We start from the raw sequence: 20,335 nt of genomic DNA, 5'->3' as shown, positions 1-20,335 counted from the left end.
GCAGGATCTGTAGAAGAAACATGTGTTTCATAGTGTATGCAATAAACCTGAACTTTGTTATTTTTGCACAGAGCTTGAGACCCGACTGGAGCAGCAATGAAGCTCGTATTGTTTTTTAAATTTCCGAGTTTGCCAAATTATTGTTGGTAAATGCAGGTGACTTTATCAAAACACATTTCACATGCCCCAGCCAGGAATTTGGTCCCAATTCTGTCAGTCCATCCATTCCTATGGATAACAGGTATTTTAAATGTGAACACGCCATTTAACTATTTGAATTGAATAATTCAGTGGTTACGTCCTCTTGGATTCTTAATTACTCAATGTGATTTTTTTGTCCCCCCTGAATTTGCCAAGCACTAGGCAGTTCTGGAATATTCCAAATATTTACAATAAATGCATTCACACTATTGAAGGCAACCTGGCAGATTTGAATACCATTCAGGTAGTCAACAACAATACATAAGTAACTTTATGAATTGGTTACTGTACACCAACAACGCAAGCCAAGTATTAGTGAAACCATAGATTGTTTCCCATGGATTCCCAAATCGAAACAGTGCATTCCAGATATGCTCACTATCACCATCTGGGAACAGTCTCCCAAAGTGCTCCCAGAATTTAGAATGCGCATACACTGCCTTCCAAAGCTCAATCTGTTGTCACAGGCTTCACTCTTATTGTATACAATGACATTTATTGTCCAGTTCTTTAATGTGACATGATTTTACAAACAATTTATAAAATACTTTAAATCCTAAAGAAATGTTCCCACACACTTTGTTTAAAAAAGCAAAGATTATGCTCTGAGATTTAAATGTTCAATCAGGTTTAATAAAAATCCTTCCAAAAATTGAGAGTTTGACTTCAGCTCCTTTATTTTTCCGATCTGCTTTGTAAATAAAGTTCACTATAGAAAGCACAGTGCTGGAGAACCGCAGGTCCAGCAGCATCTCTGAGGGGGAAAACATTGTCAGCTCCAAGTCTCATGACCATTTGTCCGTCCAGACGAAGAGTCACTGAAATTGAAATGTAACATGTTTTTCTCTTCACCGATGCCCTCAGAACTGCTGAGTTTCTCCAGCACTTTGTTTCTGGGGTTCAGCACCTGCAGTTTATTGTTTTGTTATCGATCCTATGATTTGACTTGGGGAGCGAGAGGCAGCAACTGTGATCAACGCGGATAAAACTCCCCAACCATGAAAAAAAAACCGCATAGTTCTTTATACTTTGCAAAACACGACTGTAAATAAGAAATGCAATTAAGCTAAGTGCAAGAAGGCAAACCACCTGCCTTGTCTCAAACTTGCTACTCACCTTTGAGGACTAATCTGGCAGAATTGTGTTTGCTCGCTTCCTTTGAGATCACAGTCCACAAATGTCCCAGTTCCAGTTCCTGGGCTGGGCCCAGTTTCCACATTGCAGTGGGGTGGGGAGCTTTGTGTCAGCCTGAAGTTTTTGTTAATAACAACATTGCAGGTTGAAGTTGACGGTTTTGACGAATATTGTGTCATCAAACTTGGAGGAAATCCTTCCGAATGTATTGATTAACTGGACTGAGCCTGTTTACATGCAGCCCTGTTAGTAGTGCTGTAATATTCTAAGTTAGGAATCACACAACACCAGGTTATAGTCCGACAGGTTTAATTGGAAGCACACTAGCTATCGGAGCGACGCTCCTTCATCAGGTGATTGTGGAGGGCACAGTTCTAAGGCACAGAATTCATAGCAAAAATTTACATTGTGATGCAACTGAAATTATGCATTAAAAAAATCACAAAACCCATTCCCTTTCTGCCTGTGTAACCCTCATCTGTAGTGTGACTAACTCACTGAACGTGCTGTCCATAACATGCTCAGTATTGCTCCACAGTGAGTTCACTCTCAGCTCCAGCTCTGAAAAGCAGTTTCCCAGTAGCTGCAGATGTGCAGTCTTCCTGCACACATAGCCGTCACGGACACAGGAAGTGTCCCTTATTTCCCACATTGTGCAAGAGGTGCACACAACAGGTCTGAGATCTCCGATCACAATGTCTCTCTCGTTTCAGTTAGTTACTCCCATTAGGAGAATTTAAATGAGCTAGCAACCTTCCTTCTCTTCAAACATTTCCATTATAATCAAAAGCCCCGATCTTTGCTTAAGCTGACATTTTATACTTTAAAAACTGTTTTTTAAAAAAAACTCAGCAGGTATCGCTTACAACTTGGCTGTTCCCATTGAGATCATGTGAATTTTTGAATGGCCTGCACTAAAACCGAAGCTGAGGTTCACATTCTCCCTGTCTCCCCTCGCTCTGTTTACAACCAATTCCAAAACACTCTCATTGAGCCAAGCAGCACCCACAGTGCAGCCCTATCATTGTCATTATCTGCTCTTACCTACACTGCCCAGCCTCCTGTACTATTCCAATGCACCTCAATGGGAGCTCAGGAACAGCATCTCATCTCTCAATTCTGCCCTTTGTAATCCCAGAGTCAACAAGGACTTCAGCAGTTTCTGAATCAACAGATAGTTGTCAGAACCTGGAACATTCCACCTGAAATGGTGCTGGAATTTGAGTCCATAAGGAATTTTAATGAGAAGTTTGCAGGAATTGAAAATAAAGAGTTTATCATCATGAAGTGGGTGATTGGGTCTAAATCTGACAGTTCCTATAAACAGACGAGGTGTAATTTGGTTAAATCTGTGCTCCCTCTCAGGCCAATACGTCCTTCCACAGCTGCAGGGCCCAGAATTAAACACAAACCCCAAGGGTGATCCAACTACAAATTAGAACATCTTTCTGCTTTTTGCTTGAAATAAAAAACAGATACTTTCCCACAGACAGAACAGACACACCTTTCTCCTTCCACAGTTAAATGTCAATGGTATTCAGATCCTGATGACCCTGCTGACGATAGAAAATTGCTTTTGAGATCCCTGTCTCAATTATTCTCAATTAATATCCTATAAAATGAATTGACAAAACAAAACTCACAGTCAGTGCAGGCTGAAGAGTAAAGACAAATATTTCTCTTGGTATGTCTTTGTTGTGTAAATGCTCCTCTTTCAATCACACCTCCCCCACCGAGGAAGACGACATGTCCATGTGCCTCACTGTACCTTGCCCCGAATAAAGATGGCAGCCATAACCCAGGACCTATCACCGCCTGAGGGCCACAGCCATTTTCCCATTTGCTGTAAACCTGGGACCAAGAGTTTCTAATTCAGGCCTAACTACCTGTACAGAGTGTAATTAAACCCTCCCAGTCTAAACTGGATCCAACTCCCCTTTCCCGTTTCCTCCTCCTGCACACACCAAGGGTCATTCCGGGTCCAGTGACCCTTCCTCAGAACCGACGGCAGCTGGGAAAATTAGAATCCCTACAGTGTGGTAACAGGCCATTCGGCCCAACAAGTCCACACCCACCCTCTGAAGAGTTTCTCAACCAAACCCATTCCCCGAGCCTATTACTCTACATTTCCCCTGAATAATGCACCTGACCTCTACATTCCTGAACACTACGGGAAATTTAGCTGGGCCATTTAACCCAACCTGCATATCTTTGGACTGCAGGAGATAGGAGTATAAAGAGTAGATAATAGGTGAGGACAGAGCCCAAAAGAAACGGTAACATTTGGAAAGACAAAGGAGTGGATAACAAGCTGGCTGGGCGGGTGCATAGCTGTTAATGGAGGGGACAGGAATCTGTGTCTGGCAGCATCTCAGTGGAGGTGCTGGAAATGGCAGCTGATGATCTACATTCTGCTGCAAAACAGACCCCGAGCTTCCAGTTGCCTGCCACTTTAACACACGAGTCTGTTCCCTGGCCAACATCTCTGTCTCATGCTTACTGCAGTGTTCCAGTGAAGCATGATGCAAGCTGGCAGAACATTCCAGAACACACCAAAACGCCCCGTATTTCAAGGACTGCAATTTCCATTCCCGTGTGGTCAACAACACTCTCCAGTGTATCTCCACCACTTCCCACACCTCTGCCATTGAACCACACCTCTCCAACAGCAACAAGGATAGAACCCCCCAGTCCTCACCTTCCACCCAGATACAATGTATCATCATCCGCCATTTCTACCACCTACAATCAGATCCCACCAGAGATATATTCCTTTCAGCATTCCAGAGACCATTTCTTGTGAATTCCTAGTCAGATCCATGCTCTCCACCAACCCGCCCTCCATTCCCAGCACCTTCACTTGCCACTGCAAGAGGTGTAAAACCTATGCGCACACCTCCCCCTCACCTCCAAAGGACCATTCCACATCCAGCAGAGATTTTCCTGCACAGCCACACACCTCACCTATTATGGCCTTTGCTTTCGATGTGGTCTCCTTTCCACTGGGGAGTCAGGACACCAACTTGCAGAATGTTTCAGGGAACATTTCTGGGACACATGCACCAACCAGCCCCACCATCCTATGGCTGACCACTTCAACTTCCCCACCCACTCCACCAAGGACATGCAAGTCCTGGGCCACCTCCACCACCAAATCCCAGCCACCCGACGCCTGAAGGAAGAACACCTCATCTTCCACATTGGGACCCTTCAACCACAGAATCAAAGTTTCCTCATCTCCCCTCCCCTACCTTATCCCAGATCCAACCCTCCAACTTGGCACCACCCTCTTGAACTGTCCCACCTATCCATCTTCCTTTCCAATTATCCACTCCACCCTCTCTCCATTACCCTTCACCTATATCTACCAATTGCCTTCCTAGCTCCCTTCCCACCATCCCCACACATCTCTCTTATTTATCTCTCAGCCCTCTTTCTCCGCCCCCAACAATTCCCTGCATTCCTGATGAAAGGAATATGCCCAAAACATCAATTCTCTTGCTCCTGAGATGCTGCCAGACCTGTTGTGCTTTTCCAGCGCCACATGTTAACGCAAGTTGGAAAAACAATACCTCATCTTCTACTTGGGGACCCTGCACCCCTCTAGCCCCAGTATGAAATTCAATAATTTTAGGTCCTGAACTCTCCAAGGTCCTAGCGCCCTAGCCTCTTAACCACACACCAGTCCTTGTTATTACAGCCTACCATTACACATTACCTATGGTTAGCCACTAACAATCCCCATAAACAGCTATTCACCCTCCCCCAGCCAGATCGTTATGCACTCCTTTTTCCAACTGCTCCCATCTCTTTGGACTCGATCACCACCTATCATTTACTCCTTAACCCCTACCTTCTGCATATAAACCGACATTTCTTTTCAGTAACATCAGTTCTGAGGAAGGGTCAGCGGATCCAAAACGTTAACTCCGATTTCTCTTCACAGATGCTGCCAGACCTGCTGAGCTTTTCCAGTCCCTTTTGGTTGTTGTGAGAGATTTAAAGGATCCGCAGTTCTTTTGGTTCTAATTTACCAGGACTTTCTAATTCAGGTCTAGCAGACTAAAACCGTGCGTTTATAAACTCTCCCAGTCCACAATAGCTCCATTTCTTCCCCAGACTTTGCAGTCTCTCACACTGACTAGGTCCCCCCTCACCGTGACACTGCGCCTGAACAGCTCATGGCCACTGCGCCTGAACAGCTCATGGCCACGTGTTGCCCTGCTGGACCCACCCCAATTCACTCCTATTGGCTGAAGGATCACGCCAATTCTCCTATTGGTCTGAAGCTGCTCTCAATCACCCGGGCCCCATTGTGACATGAGTGGGCTCCTCCCAAGGGCATCGGATGTTGAGGGGTGATCTCATTGAGCTTTATAAAATCCTGAGGAGTGTGGATGGGAAAAATAGACAAGGTCTTTTCCCTGGGGTGGGGAAGTCTAGAAGGAGAGGGCGTAGGTTTAAGGTGAGAGGGGAAAGATTTAAAAGGGACCCAAGAGGCAACTTTTTTCACACTGTGATTGATGCGTGCATGGAATCTTCTGTTCGGGGAAGTGGTGGAGGCTGGTACAATTACACCATTTGGCATCTGGATGGGTATGTGAATAGGAAGGGTGTCGAGGGATATGTGCCAACTGTTGGCAAATGGGACGAGATTAGGTTGGGATATCTGGTCGGCATGGACCAGTTCGACCAAAGGATCTAATTCCATGCTGTATGTCTCTATGACTCTGCCCTGGGATGAGCTTCATCATTCACAGTGAATGGGGCAGTAACACGGAGCACAGGGGTTTGGGGCTATTCAGCCCATTGTGGCTGTACTCTTCCCCTCTGGAGATGGTGCCAGTCTATCCCAACTCACCTCCCATTTGTCTGTAGTCCTCCAAATTCTTCCTTAAAAAAGTTAAATTCCAAATTTGTTTTGACAATAACTACTGAATCTGCATCCAGCTGTCGGTCAAACTGTTCCAGATGCTCAGAACTTAGTGAGTAAAATGATCTTCACGTTTTTGACCTGCATTATTTGCCAGTTACCTGAAGGTAGTTACTAAAAACTGTGACTTTAATAATTTCTCCCTCTGTCTCTCTGTAACTTAAATATCCTGGAAACAAATCTGCTCCTGGTCGAAAGCACTGCCTAACCTTCTCAGCTCCAAGGAGAATTATCTGCTAACTCTCCATAAAAGAGAAACCCATCTTAATTTTAGTGCCATAAAGATGTACAGCAGAGAAACTGACCCTTCGATCCAACTTGTCCATGCTGATCAGATATTCTAAATTAATCTCATCCCCTGTGCCAGCTCTTGGCCTTTATCCTTCTAAACTTTTGCTAATCACATACAACATTTGAAACTCATAATTGGGGAATTGTATCAGCCTCCACATTTCCTCTGGCAGCTCATTCCATACACGTACAATGTTCAGCTGGAAACATTGCCCTTTATTTCCTTTTAAATCTTTTCCCTCACACCTGAAGCCTGTGCCCCCAAGCTTTAGACACTCATATCCTCGGAATAAGACCCTGGGATTTCACCCTATCCATGCCCCTCACAATTGTATCCAATGCTTCAGGGAAAACAGCCCCAGCCTATTCAGCCTTTACCTATGTAGCTCAAACCCTCAACCCTGGCAACATCTTTGCGGATCTTTTCCAAACCTCTTCAAGTTTCACCATATCATTCCAATAGCGGGGCGACCAGGACTGAAAACAGAATTCCAGAAGTGACTGAATCAATGTGCTGTGCAGCCGCAAAATGACGTCCCAACTCCACCACTCAATGCACTGACCAGTAAAGGCAAGTACGCCAAACACCTTCTTCACTACCCTGCCTATGATTCCACTTTCAAGGAACTATGAACCTGCACTCCAAGGTCTCTTTGTTCAGCAACACTCCCCAGGACCTTCCCATTAAGTGTATAATTCCTGCCCTCATTTGCTTTTCCAAAATGAAGCACCTCATATTTATCTGAAATAAACTCGATCTGATAATCCTCAGCCCATTTGATTGAAGTCCCATTGTACTCTGAGGTAACCTTCTTCGCTGTCCAGTGCGTCTCCAATTTTGATGTCTACTGTAAACCCACTAACTATACCTCATATATTCACATAGAAATCATTGATATAAATGATGACAAGCAGTGGACCCAGCACCGATCCTTACACCATATTGCTCATCACAGGCCTCCAGTCCAAAATGCACTACCCTCCGTCTCCAACCTTCCAGCCAATTTGTATCCAAACAGCTGGTTCTCTCCGTATCCCATGGTGTATAACTTGCTAACCAGTCTGTTATGTGGAACATTTTTGAGTGTCTTTCTAAAGTCCAAGTTCGTGATTTATGTACAAAGCCGTGCTGACTATCCCTACTCACTTCTTGTCTTTCCAATGACATATAAACCTGTCCTTCAGTATTCCTTCCGACACCTTGTCTGCCACTAACTTCAGGCTCATCAGTGTATTGTTCCCTGGCCTTTCCTCATCACCTTTCTCAAATAATGGCGCCTGTCTTGCAGCACCTCACCCGTGGCTATCAGTGATATAAATATCTCAGCGAGGGGCCCGGCAATCACTTCCCTAACTTCCCACAAGGTTTTGGGATACACCTGATCAGGTCTCACAGATTTACTTAGCTTTATGTATAAGACATCCAGTACAATCTCCTCTGTAATATGGGCAGTTGTCAAGTTCTCACTATTTATTTCTCCAACGTCTCCAGCTTCCATATCCTCTTTCAGTAAAAGTTGACATGAAATCCTCGGATTCTGTGGTTCCACACCTTCTGTGGTTCCACAGACAGCCTTGTTGATCTTTAAGGCCCCTATTCTCTGCCTGGTTACTCTTTTGTCCTTAGTGTTTTGTAGAATCTCTTTGAATTGTCCTTAAACCTCTTTCCCCCCAAAGCTATCTCATGTATGCTTTTTGCCCTCCTGTTTTCCCTCAAGTGTACTCCTACTGCCCATATACTCCGAGGGATTCACTCAAACCCAGCTGTCTGTATCTGCCATTTCCCTCCTTCATCTTTTTGACCATACCCTCAATTTGTCTAGACGCACAGCATTCTCTACACCTACCAGACTTGGCCTTAACAGGAACATACTGTCTATTTACTCTTGTTGTCTCATTTTCACAGACCTATGGATGCAATGGCAGATGAGGACATGGAACCAGTCATTCTAAGTAAAGGGTTAGTGTTGGGAAAGATAACAGCCCAAAAGTACACGGGGCTCCTGGCCATGATGGAATGCATCCCAGGGGACTAAAAGAGATGGTGAAGGGTCTATTGTCCTTCCTTGCTAGAGGGATGGTTATGCTGCAGCTGTACAGGGTGCTGGTGAGGCCACACCTGGAGTACTATGTACAGGTTTGATCTCCTTACATCAGCAAGGATGTACTGACACTGGAGGGGGTGCAGAGGAGGGTCACTAGTTTGAGTCAGGAGTTGATAGGGTTGGTGTATGTGGAGAGACTGAATAGACGGGGACTATAATTGTTGGAATTTAGAAGAATGGGAAGTTGTATTGGAAAAAATAAAATTAACAAGTGAATAGATAAGATAGAAGCAGGGAGGTTATTTCCATTGGGGGGGGGGGGGGGGGGGGGCAGGTCAACCTAGAGAGCATAGCGTAAAAATAAGGGGGTATCTTATTTATGACAGAGTTGAGGAGGAACTTCTTCAGCTAAAGGGTTATGAATCTGTGGAATTCCCTGCTGAGTGCAGTAGTTGACATTATCAACTCGAATGTCTTTAAGACAAAATGTAGATTTGCCAACAGGAAATGAATTAAGGGTTATGGTGAGGGAGCAGGAAAGTGGAGCTGAGGCCATGAAAAGCTCAGTCCTGACCTTATTGAATGGCAGTGCAGGCTTGAGGGACCAGATGGCCTACTCCTGCTCCTATTCCTTCTGTTCTTATGTTCCCACTTTCCAGCCGTCCCTTTACCTGGGGGGTGCAAAGAAATATTGAAAGTTCTCGCCTTGTACCGTCAAAATTCACCTTTGTCCAATTTTGAACACCAACTTTTACATCTGGTTTATTATTTTCTGCAACTATTTTAAAACTAGTAGAATTATCGTCAGAGAATCCCAAGTGTGGAAGCAGGCCATTCAGCCCATCACATCCAAACTGACCCTTAGATCCTCCTATCTTACCCCTGTAACGCTGCATTTCCCATGGCTAATCCACCTAGCCTCCATATCCCTGAACACTGTAGGCAACTTCACATGGCCAATCCACCCAACCTGCACATCCCTGAACAATATGGGCAATTCAGCCTGGATTATCCACCCAACCTGCACATCTTTGGACTGTGGGAGGAAACCAGAGCACCCGGACGAAACCCACACAGCAAACCTCAATAAGGTGATCATCCTGTTCTTATTTCCCAGTTCAACCCAAGTAAGTTCACCGAGCGAACTCCCATGAATATCCTCCCTAAGCACAACAATAATGTTATCCCTAATCAAAAACACCATTCCACCTTCTCCCTTATCCCCTTTTCTATCCTTCCTCTTACATCTATTCCCTGGAACATTAAGCTACCTGTCCTATCCAACCTAAGCCACGTTTCTGTAATACCCACTATATCCCAGTCCCATGTTCAAAACCATATCTTAAGCTCATCTGCTTTCCCTGTCAAACCTCTTGCATTGAAATAAATGCAGTGCAGTGCTATCAAAAGGACAGACTAATGGGCAAAGGGGGTGGGATGGCCCTGTTGGTGAGGGATGACGTTCAGCCCCTTGCGAAGGGGGAGACACAGAATCAGGAGATGTAGAGTCAGATTGGAGGGTGGCTAATGTTGTCCCACTTTTCAAGAAAGGTGGGAGAGAGAAAACAAGGAATTATGGACCGGTTAGCCTGATGTCGGTGCTGAGAAAGATGCCAGAGTCAATTATAAAAGATGAAATTATGGCTCATTTGGATAGCGGTAATAGGATTCGTCAGAATCAGCATGGATTTACAAAGGGGAATATAATGACTTTGATTGAAAATTGGCTGGCTGAAAGGAAGCAAAGAGTAGTGATAAACGCTTCCTTTCGGAATGGCAGGCAATGACTAGTGGGGTACCACAAGGTTCAGTGCTGGGACCGCAGCTGTTTACAATATACATTAATAATATAAATGAATATATTAAAGGTAATATTAGCAAATTTGCTGATGACACAAAGCTGGGTGGCAGGGTGAAATGTGAGGAGGATGTTATGAGAATACAGGTTAACTTGGATAGGCTAGATGAGTGGACGGATGCATAGCAGATGCAGTTTAATGTGGATAACTGTGTGGTTATCCACTTTGGAGGTAAGAACAGGAAGGTAGATTACTATCTAAAAGGAGTCAAGTTTGGTAAAGGGGAAGTACAACGGGATCTAGGTATTCTTGTACATCAGTCAATGAAAGCAAGCATGCAGGTACAGCAGGTAGTGAAGAAAGCTCACTGCATGCTGGCCCTCATAACAAGAGGAATTGAGTATAGGAGCAACGAGGTCCTTCTGCAGCTGTACAGGGCCCTGGTAAGACCGCACCTGGAGTATTGTGTGCAGTTTTGGTCTCCACATTTGACGAAGAACATTGTGGCTATTGAGGGAGTGTAGGGTAGGTTCAAGAGGTCAATTCCCGGAATGGCGGAATGATCATGCATTGAAAGATTAGAGCGACTGAGCTTGTATACACTTGAGTTTAGAAGAATTAGAGGGGATCTGGTAGAGAGCTACAAGGTTATTAAAGGGTTGGACACTCTGGAGGCGGGAAGCATGTTTCCACGGATGGGTGAGTCCAGAACCAGAGGACACAGTTTAAACATAAGGGAGACGCCATTTAGAACAGAATTGAGGAGAAACGTCTTCACCAAGAGAGTAGTGGACACAGGGAGTGCACTGCCCCAGAAGGCAGTGGAGGCCAAGTCTCTGGATACTTTCAAGAAAGAGATGGATAGAGCTGTTAAAGATAATGGAATCAAGTGTTACGGAGATAAGGCAGGAACAGGATACTGATTGTGGATGATCGGCCATGATCATAATGAATGGTAGTGCTGACTCAAAGGGCAGAATGGCCTATTCCTGCACCTATTGTCTATTGTACCTTGTCAGTCCTACCTCATTCTTTGCCTTGCCCTTGCCTGTCTAACTTCTAAACTGTACCAGTCTCAGACTTGGGTCCTTTCTCACTATCTCTTTAGGTTTACCCCCACGCCCTCACTGGTTTAATGCCTCCCGAGTAGCACTAGGAAATCTCCCTGCTTGGATATGAGACACCTTCCAATTCAGGGGGTAATCCATCCTTCTTATGCACGTCAATTCTACCCCAGCAGAGATTCCAAAGATCCAAAAATGTGAATCCTTCTCCCCTGTATCACATCCTTGGCCACGCATTCATCTCCTCTACCCTGCTATTCCTACTCTCACTAGCATGTGGCACCGGGAGTAATCCAGATGTTACTACCCACAAAGACCTGATTATTATCCTACAGGCTAATTTGCTATATTCTCTCATCAGGACTTCACCCTTCTCTCTTATGTCATTGGTACCAATGTACAGCGACCTCCCATTGATCATTCTCCCCTTTCAGAATATTATGCAACCTCGGAGCCATCCTTCATCCAGGCAGTAGGGAGGCACCAGCCCATTCTGATGTCTCACTGTTAGCTACAGAAACTGCAGTCTGTGCTGCAGACTAGAGAGCCCCCTATCACCATCGATCACGTGGAACCTGATATACCTCACATTACACTAGGAACTTGGCTGTCAGTGCGATATTCTCCTGAGAGTCTGTGACCCCCGATGCTTTCCAAAACAGTATACTAGTTTGAGATTTAAATAACTACAGGAGAGTCCTGCACTACTTGCCCTCCACTCATCCCTTTCCGAGAGGAAACCCATCTACCTGACTGGATCGGCAGTTTTCCTATCTTTCTGAAACTGCCACCTATCACACACCCCGGCTCCTGTAAATTCTTCATTATCTTTAACCATCGCTCCATCTGATCCATGAAATCCTACAGGATTTGCATCCTCACTTCCTGCAGACAATCAGGATCATTGAAACTTTCCTTAATCTCCTATGTCCAACAGGAAGAGCACATCACTGTACGATTAGCCATCTCTGCACCTTAACAGACCACAGACCCCAAAAAAGGCACACAGTCTTACTGATTTACAAAACACTACTCTAGAATAAATTAGTACCAATATTTTATATTTAAAAACGTAATCAAAGTATCATAAGATGTGTATTTAAAGAAATAAACCGTCGTCCTACTGAATGTTGGAGCTTTACTAAAATAAAACAGACTAAGATTTATCTTTGAAGAGACTGAAACCCACTGAGCTGTGAGTCACAGATGAACAGCACTAAACAGAACCTTCGCTCAAATTTGTCCATGCCGACCAGATATCCGAACCTAATCTTATCCCTGTTGCCAGCACCTGGGCCATTTCCCTCCAAATCTTTCCTATTCATGTCAAGTATCCAAATGCCTTTAAAATGCTGTAACTGTCAGCCTCCACCACTTCTTCTGGCAGCTTATTCCATACACGCACCACTCTCTGCGTGAAAAAGTTGCTCCTTAGTTCCCTTTTATATCTTTCCCCTCTCACCCTCAACCTATGCTCTCTATTTCTGGATTCTCCTGCTCAGGGAAAAAACCTTGTCTGTTTACCCTATCCATGTTACTAATGATTTTATAAACCTCTACGGAGGTCACTCTACAGTCTCTGATGCTCCAGGGAAAGAAAGCCCCAGCCTTTTTGCTCTCTTCCTGCAGCTCAAACCCTGGCAATATCCTTGTAAATCTTTGTTGAACCCTTTCAAGTTTCACAACATCCTTCCGATTGATGGAGAACAGAATTGCACACAATATTCCAAAAGAGGCCTAACCAATGTCCTGTACATGACCGTCCAACGTCTATACTCAATGCTCTGATCAATAAAGGAATGTATTCCAAACACTTTCTTTAATATCCTATCTACCTGCAACTCTACGTTCAAGTAAATATGAACCTTCACTGCAAGATATCTTTGTTCATCAATACTATCTAGGAATTTGCCACTAAGTGTATCAGTCCTGTTAAGATTTGCTTTTCCAAAATGCAGCACGTCACATTTATCTGAACTAAACTCCATCCGCCACTTCTCACCTATCTGAACAACATCCTGTTGTAATCTGAGGTAACCCTCTTCGCTGTCCACTATACCTCCAATTTTGGTGTCATCTGCAAACTTACTGACTATACCTCCTATGCTCATATCTAAATCATATATATAAACGACGAAAAGTACCCAGCACTGATCCTTGTGGCACTCCACTGGTCACATGCCTCCAATATGAAAAACAACCCTCCACAACCACCCTGCCTTCTACATTTGAGCCAGTTCTGTATCCAAACGGCTAGTTCTCCCTGTATTCCATGAGATCTAACCTTGCTAACCAGTCCTCCATGTGGAATCTTGTCGAGCGCCTTACTGAATTCCATAGATCATGTCCACCTCTCTGCCCTCATCAATCCTCTTTGATACATCTTCAAATAACTCAATCAAGTTTGTGAGACATGATTTCCCACGCACATAGTCATGCTGACTATCACTAATCAATCCTTGCTTTTCAGAATACACGCGCATCTTGTTCCTCAGGATTCCCTCCAACAACTTGCCCAGCATCAATGTCAGGCTGACCGGTCGATAGTTCCCTGGCTTGTCCTTACCACCTTTCTTAAATAGCGACACCACGTTAACCAACCTCTAGTCTTTCGGCATTTCACCTGTGATAATCGATGATACAAATATCTCCACAAGAGGCCCAGCAACCACATTCCCAGCTTCCCAGGGTTCTAGGGTACACCTGATCAGGTGCTGGGGATTAACCAAGCTTTACGGGTTACAAGACACCCAGCACGTCCTCCTCTGTAAGGTGGACATATTCAACATGTCGACATCTATTTCCCCACATTCTATATTGCCCATGTCCTTCTCCACAGTAAACACTGATGCAAAAGATTCAGTTAGTATCTCTCCCATCTCCTGCGGCTTCACGCATAGGCTACCTTACTGATCTTTGAGGAGCCCTATTCTCTCTCGAGTTACCCATTTGTTCTTAATGTATTTATAAACACCCTTGGGATTATTCATAACCCTATTTGCCAAAGCTATCTCATGTCCCCTTTTTGCCCTCCTGATTTCCCTCTTAAGTATACTCCTACTGTCTTTAATGCTCAGGGTTTTTGGGAATTTTTGGATTGGAATAAATGCAAAATATTACATCTTGATAAAACAAACGAGGGCAGACTTACACTAATTAAAAACAGGGCCTCGAGTAGTGACATGGAACAAAGAGGCTGAGGGGTTCGGGTCTTTCACGTCTGTCACATGTAGACAGGGTGGTGAAGAAGGTGCCTAGCACACTTGCCTTCATTGCTCAGACCTTTGCGTACAAGAGTTGGGACATTATTTTGGATGTTGGGGAGGCCTTTTCTGGAATTCTGTGTCCAGTTCTGGTCATGCTGATATCGGGAGGACATTATGTAGTTGGAGCGGATTCAGAAGAGATTTACCAGGGTGTTGATGGGAATGGATAGTTTGAATTATAAGCAGAGACTGGATAGGCTGCGACTTCTTTCACTTGTGCGCAGGAGGCTGAGGAGTGACCTTATTAGATGTTTCTCAAATCATGGAGGGGTGGTATCAGTAATGTGAACAGCAGGTGTCCTTTCCAGGAAGGGACGCGATTCAAGACTGGGTACATACCTTTTAAGGTGACAGCACAACAGCTTTAAAAAGGCGTTCGGGAATTTTTTTTTTATTTTTGTTCAGATAATGGTTTATGTGTGGAATGAAATATCAGAGGAAGTGGTAGTTGTGAATCAAATTACAATTTTAGGGTGGCACAGTGATTAGTACTGCTGCCAGGACCCCAGGTTCAATTCCAGCTTTGGACAACTGTCTCTGTGGGACTTGCACATTCTCCCAGTGTCTGCATGGGTTTCTTCCAGGGGCTCCAGTTTCCTCCCTAATGAGAGAGCAGCCCTATGGTCTGGTAGGACAATGCTGCCTTTACCTTTTACACAGTGATGTCACTGTGTCTCTGGGGGTGGGGAGAGGGAATGCTGAAGGTGGTGGATGGGACACCACTCAGGCACAGTGCTTTGTCCTGGAGGATGTTCACTTTCTTTAATAGTGTTGGGGGGTGCACTGATGCAGGCAAGTGGAGAATGTTCCAACACAACCTGATGTGTACCTTATAGAGAGCAGACAGACATTGGGGAATCAGGGGTTTGGGGAAACTGAGGTGTTCTCCTTGTAGCAAAGGCAATTGAGAGGAGCTGTGACAGAGCGGTTTAGAAAAGTTACATGTTATAATAATAAACCTTATACCCATCAGCTCATTATACAAGGATTACAGGACACACATTAAAGGTTTGGGAAGATTCAAAGGAGAACTTTTATGCAGCAAATGGGATTTGGATGGAATACAATACTCACACACAAAGAGAATATCCAAGTCCTGATGAATTGAGTAATTCAATCAGAGTTAGGTGTTACAATGACTGAGATTACCATCTGAATGTCCACCTGCAGTATCCTGTAATACAAGTTTATAAAATCCATCACTGTCAGTTCAGGTTAGAAACTCGCACCATCCCCTCCTCCTGGCCCAGGATGACTGGACACATTACCCCTTGTGGAGGTCAGCAGTCAGTTCAGGTTGAAATCTATGTGGGTTTCTAGGAGTTTCCACCTTGGAATTTCATGTGATTGAACAGGGCAGATCTTTGACACATGGGACAGAATGTTCCAAGAGTCAGTGAGATGTGGAGAGCAGGATTTGCTTTTTTTTTTTCCTTCCGTGCTGCCGCTGTGCCTCATCAATAAGACATGGGGGGTGAAAGGCTCATGCAGTTCGATGGGCAAGTTTTTTCCATTCTGACCAATGGGCAGCAAGCTCCTCCCATAGAGTATCTCTAAAAACAGAGCAACTCTGCATGCTTCACACTGCCCAGTGCTCCCAGTAAATGTTTAGAAGGGGGGAGGGGAACTCCTGGAAAAGGCATAACTGTAAAGTCCTAAGAGGATTGTGAACAGAGAGAGATGCACAGGACAAGGGGGCAACAAGTTGCCAGATGGAGTGTAATTTGGGAAAATGGGAAGTTGGTCATTTTGGAGGGGATAATAAAAGAACAGAGTGCTATTTAAATGGTGGAAACTGTAGAAAGCTGCACCACAAAGGGACCAGGGTAATTGTGCAGGAAACACTGAAAGCTAGCTGATTCTGGGTCAGTCATGAAATCAAGGGTTCATTTCAGATTCATCAAGTTTAAGGTAACACCGACACGGGTATGGGGTTTCAGTAGCAATGGAGCTGGGGTGAGGTGGAGACAAGCAACATTTGAGAGTTTGGAATTCCTGGTGTTTGTGATTGCGTAGATGTCTGATCAGAAGGTCACCTTGAGGTTACAGATATGACAGCAATGTTGTGAAGAGTCTAGTTCTATCTCAGACTGCACCCAGTGAGAGGGAGGGGCTCAGCAGTAAGGGAAAGGAATTTGTAATAGCAACTGAGGGTAATGGATTTAACCGTAACAATGTCTCTTTGGAGGAAATTGCAGTGGGAACGTGATAAGCAGTTTGGTAACTGAGTAACAGTGGAGCAATGGAGAGGGATGGTGGGGAGGGAGAGCTGGGCATTGTCAGTGTACATGTGAAACCTCACACTGTGCTTTTGGACAATGTCACCTCCTGGCAGTGCGTAGGTGAGAAATAGGAGGGACCAAGGATAGATCCTTGAGGGACACCAAATACAAGAATTCAGAAAGGAAAGGGAGAGTGGAGATGGAGCAGGATTTACAAATGATGGTGAGGTCAAATGTTAGTTTTTTTTTTGCAGAATGGATGAGAAGAACATAACCAGAAAAGACAGACAGACAGTCAGAACAAGGAACAATACCTGTGAATTGGCGAGGGGGAGTGATGAGGAGGAAACAGAATTGGAATGTCTGTAGTTTAGCGAGACTAGTAAAAGATCAAGGTGAGCTCTGATAATGCTTGACAAGAGACTGGAGAAAGGTGTAAGTTTGGGACAAAAATCAGGAACACCATGTGAGGCAGTTTGTCTCGGTGGGCTAGTGGGAGGGAGAGAAGCAGCAGAGGCAGCTGATCGGATTGTCTCAGTCTTAGTGACAGAGAAACTCAATGTGCTCCTTGCTCTTGTCGTTGGAGGGAAGGATTAAGGAGACAGGATGATGGACAGGGTTTTACAAAGAAACAAAACCAGGGTTAGTGATATTTAAAATGAGTGAACAAACCTGATATATTTAACTTTTATCCAGAATATTAAAATGTACAACTGAAGTCCTTGCTCGCATCCCAGCTCGGCAGACGGTGGAATCTGAATTCAAGAAAAAAATAACTGGAATTAGGAATCTCCTGGTCTCCATGGAACCATTGTCAATGGTGAAAATAATCCTGACAACCTGACAGTTGCCCAACAAGCTACTAACTGTATTAATCACTGCAAAGTCTCAACACAGGAATGAAACTGGATGGACCACTTGGCATCTAACAAGGCATTAGGAAATACAACCACAGAATCAGCCCTCTCGACTCTGCAACATCCTGCTCACTAACATCTGTTTTTTTGTGTGCCAAAACGTGGTGAGCTGTCTCACAGACTAGTCAAGGAACAGCCTGACATAGTCATACTCACAGAGTAACCCCTTACAGATAATGGCCAGACACCACCATCACCATCCCTAGATAGACAGTGTGATGATGGAAAAGCACAACAGGTCAGGCAGCATCCAAGGAGCAGGAGAATCGACGTTTCGAGCCGAAGCCTTTCATCAGCCTGACCTACTGTTTTTTTCCAGCACCACACTCTCGGCTCTGATCTCCAGCATCTGCAGTCTTCACTTTCTCCTGAAATCTCTGGATATGTCCTGTCCCACCAGCAGGACAGACCAGGCAGAGGTGATGGCACAGTAGTGTACACACAGGAACCATTTGCCCTGGGAGTACTCATGGACACCAGGAAGTCTCATGGCTCCTGCTGATTACCACGTATATTGCTCCCATGGCTTATGAATCAGTGCTCCTCCATGTTGAATAACACTTGGAGGAAGCACGGAGACAATAAAATGGTGACAAGCCTACTCTGGGTACAGGATTTCAATGTCCTCTACCAAGAGTAGCTCAGCAGCAAGATTACTGACTGAGCTGGTCGGGTCTTCAAGGACATAGCTGCTCAACTGGGTTTGCAGCAGGCAGTAACGGAACCAGCAAGAGGGAAAAACATAAAAGATCTTATCAGTATGAATCTGCCAGCTGCAAATGCATCTGTCCATGACAGCATCGGTAAGAGCGACCATCCCACAGTCTTTTTGGAGACAAAGCCTCACCTTAAAATTGAGAAAAACCTCCATTGTGCTGAGTGGTACTATCACCGTGCTAAATGGGACAGATGTAGGAACTCAAACTGGATCTCTCTCAGGCACTGTGGGACAACAGCAGCAGCAGAACTGTACTCCAGCACAATCTGTAATCTCATGGGTTTGTACTGATAGCTTGTGCTCCAGAACTTGCCACTCACCAAGCTACGTACCGCTCCAGCACTGTCATCGACCGACAATGTGGAACATTGCCCAGGGATGTTCAACACAAAAACACAGGGCAATCCAACCCAGGCAATTTCCCTCGGTCAGTCCACACTCGATCAGCAGTAAAGTGATGGAAGTAGTCATCAACAGGGCTATCAAGCAGCAGCTGCTCAGCAACAGCCAGCTCAGCGACACTCACTTTAGGCTCCACCAGGGCCACTCAGCTCCCGATTGTGTTACCGCCCTGATTCACAATCTGGCAACCAGCTGAATCCCAGAGGTGAGGTGAGAGTGACAGCCCAGTCCCACTCCAAGATCACTAATTCTAGCTGGTTCCACCCTCATCTCAGCTCATATACTGAAACTCTCATCCATCGTGTGTTATTTCCAGACTTAATTATCCAAACACACTCCTGGCCAGCCTGTAATCTCAAGAAAAAAAATGAAAGGTCTATCGCGCACGTGCTCACTTCTCCCCAAACATGTTCATCAGTCAAAAGGCTCCTATTCATAAGCAACAACAATTTAAAATTCTCATTCTTGATTTGATTCCTGGCTGTAATCATCCCTAGCTCCCTGCACCACACATTCTTTGTCGAGGTCTCAACCCATTTTCTTTGAGACTCCCAACGATTTGTTAATTCATTACTTCAACTGTGTGGCTGATTCTACAGTTACTAAAGCAACATGGTCTGGAATTTGCAGAAAAAACCTCACAGGTCTGCTTTCTACCTTTAAGACATCCCTCAAAACCTGCTTTTTGGCAATGCTTTTGGTCACCTGACCTAATATCTCCATCTCTGGCCTTATATCTAAAGTTCTCAATAGTATTTTTATGAAATTATAAGTATGACAATAAAACTACAAACTGTTGTTGATTTGGATATTATCTTCAGATCTTTACTGTTGCTGTAATGAATAATCTGTAACATCTCTTACCCAACACATTGTGGGAGCACCTTCACCACACAAACTGCAGCTGTACAAGAAAGTCAAACATCACTCTGTCCCCAGGCAACAGGGCTTTGGCATTAATCACTGGTATCTGTGGAAGGAGAAACACAGTTGATGTTTCAGGGAGTGCAAAATGGATTCCAGGGAATGAAAAAGAAAAAAGTAATCTGATAATAGAGCAGTACATGGTCAGGGGCTGGGCCTCAGTCAAAAACTCATTTACAAAGGGTCTATAAAAGTAATAATACAGTAATAAACAGACCAAAAATACACCCATGGTTCGAGACTGAGGAAGCCAGATATTGACAAAGTGGTGATGAGGGAGCCCAGAGGTGAATCAGAGCAGTATTGGCTGCTCTGATCACAATGACTCTCTCCCAGAGAAAGGCTGCACATGCGCCTGGCTGCACCTTGCCCCCTACAAAGATGGCGGCCGCGCACGTGTCCAGTGAATCATTGTCCCG

The 20,335-nt window shown here is 44.7% G+C and overlaps 1 protein-coding gene and 2 long non-coding RNA genes across 4 annotated transcripts in view; 1 reads left to right on the top strand and 2 right to left on the bottom strand.

Annotated features, from left to right (window-relative positions):
* Positions 1-20,335, top strand: part of LOC148135134 (uncharacterized) — a 790,442-nt gene that overhangs the window by 507,176 nt on the left and 262,931 nt on the right. The gene's annotated exons all lie outside the window — the stretch shown is intronic.
* Positions 1-20,335, bottom strand: part of LOC148135135 (uncharacterized) — a 46,828-nt gene that overhangs the window by 26,286 nt on the left and 207 nt on the right. The window lies entirely within an intron of this gene.
* LOC122547906 (uncharacterized) lies at positions 1,444-20,136 on the bottom strand. 2 transcript variants are annotated; one of them, XR_015755421.1, is made up of 4 exons: positions 19,857-20,136; positions 17,628-17,710; positions 15,808-15,907; positions 1,444-1,709 (listed from the first exon to the last, which is right to left on the bottom strand). It is a non-coding gene; the product is annotated as an uncharacterized LOC122547906 (long non-coding RNA). The 2 variants fall into 2 exon arrangements; XR_015755420.1 differs by lacking the exon at positions 1,444-1,709 and adding an exon at positions 2,362-2,891.

This window comes from Chiloscyllium plagiosum, unplaced genomic scaffold (genome assembly GCF_037043375.1).
Source record: "Chiloscyllium plagiosum isolate Xiang-an unplaced genomic scaffold, Cpla_swu_hap1 HiC_scaffold_51, whole genome shotgun sequence".
NCBI lineage: Eukaryota > Metazoa > Chordata > Chondrichthyes > Orectolobiformes > Hemiscylliidae > Chiloscyllium > Chiloscyllium plagiosum.
Note: the sequence above shows the minus strand (reverse complement) of the source record. Positions and strands in the feature narration are given on the sequence as shown.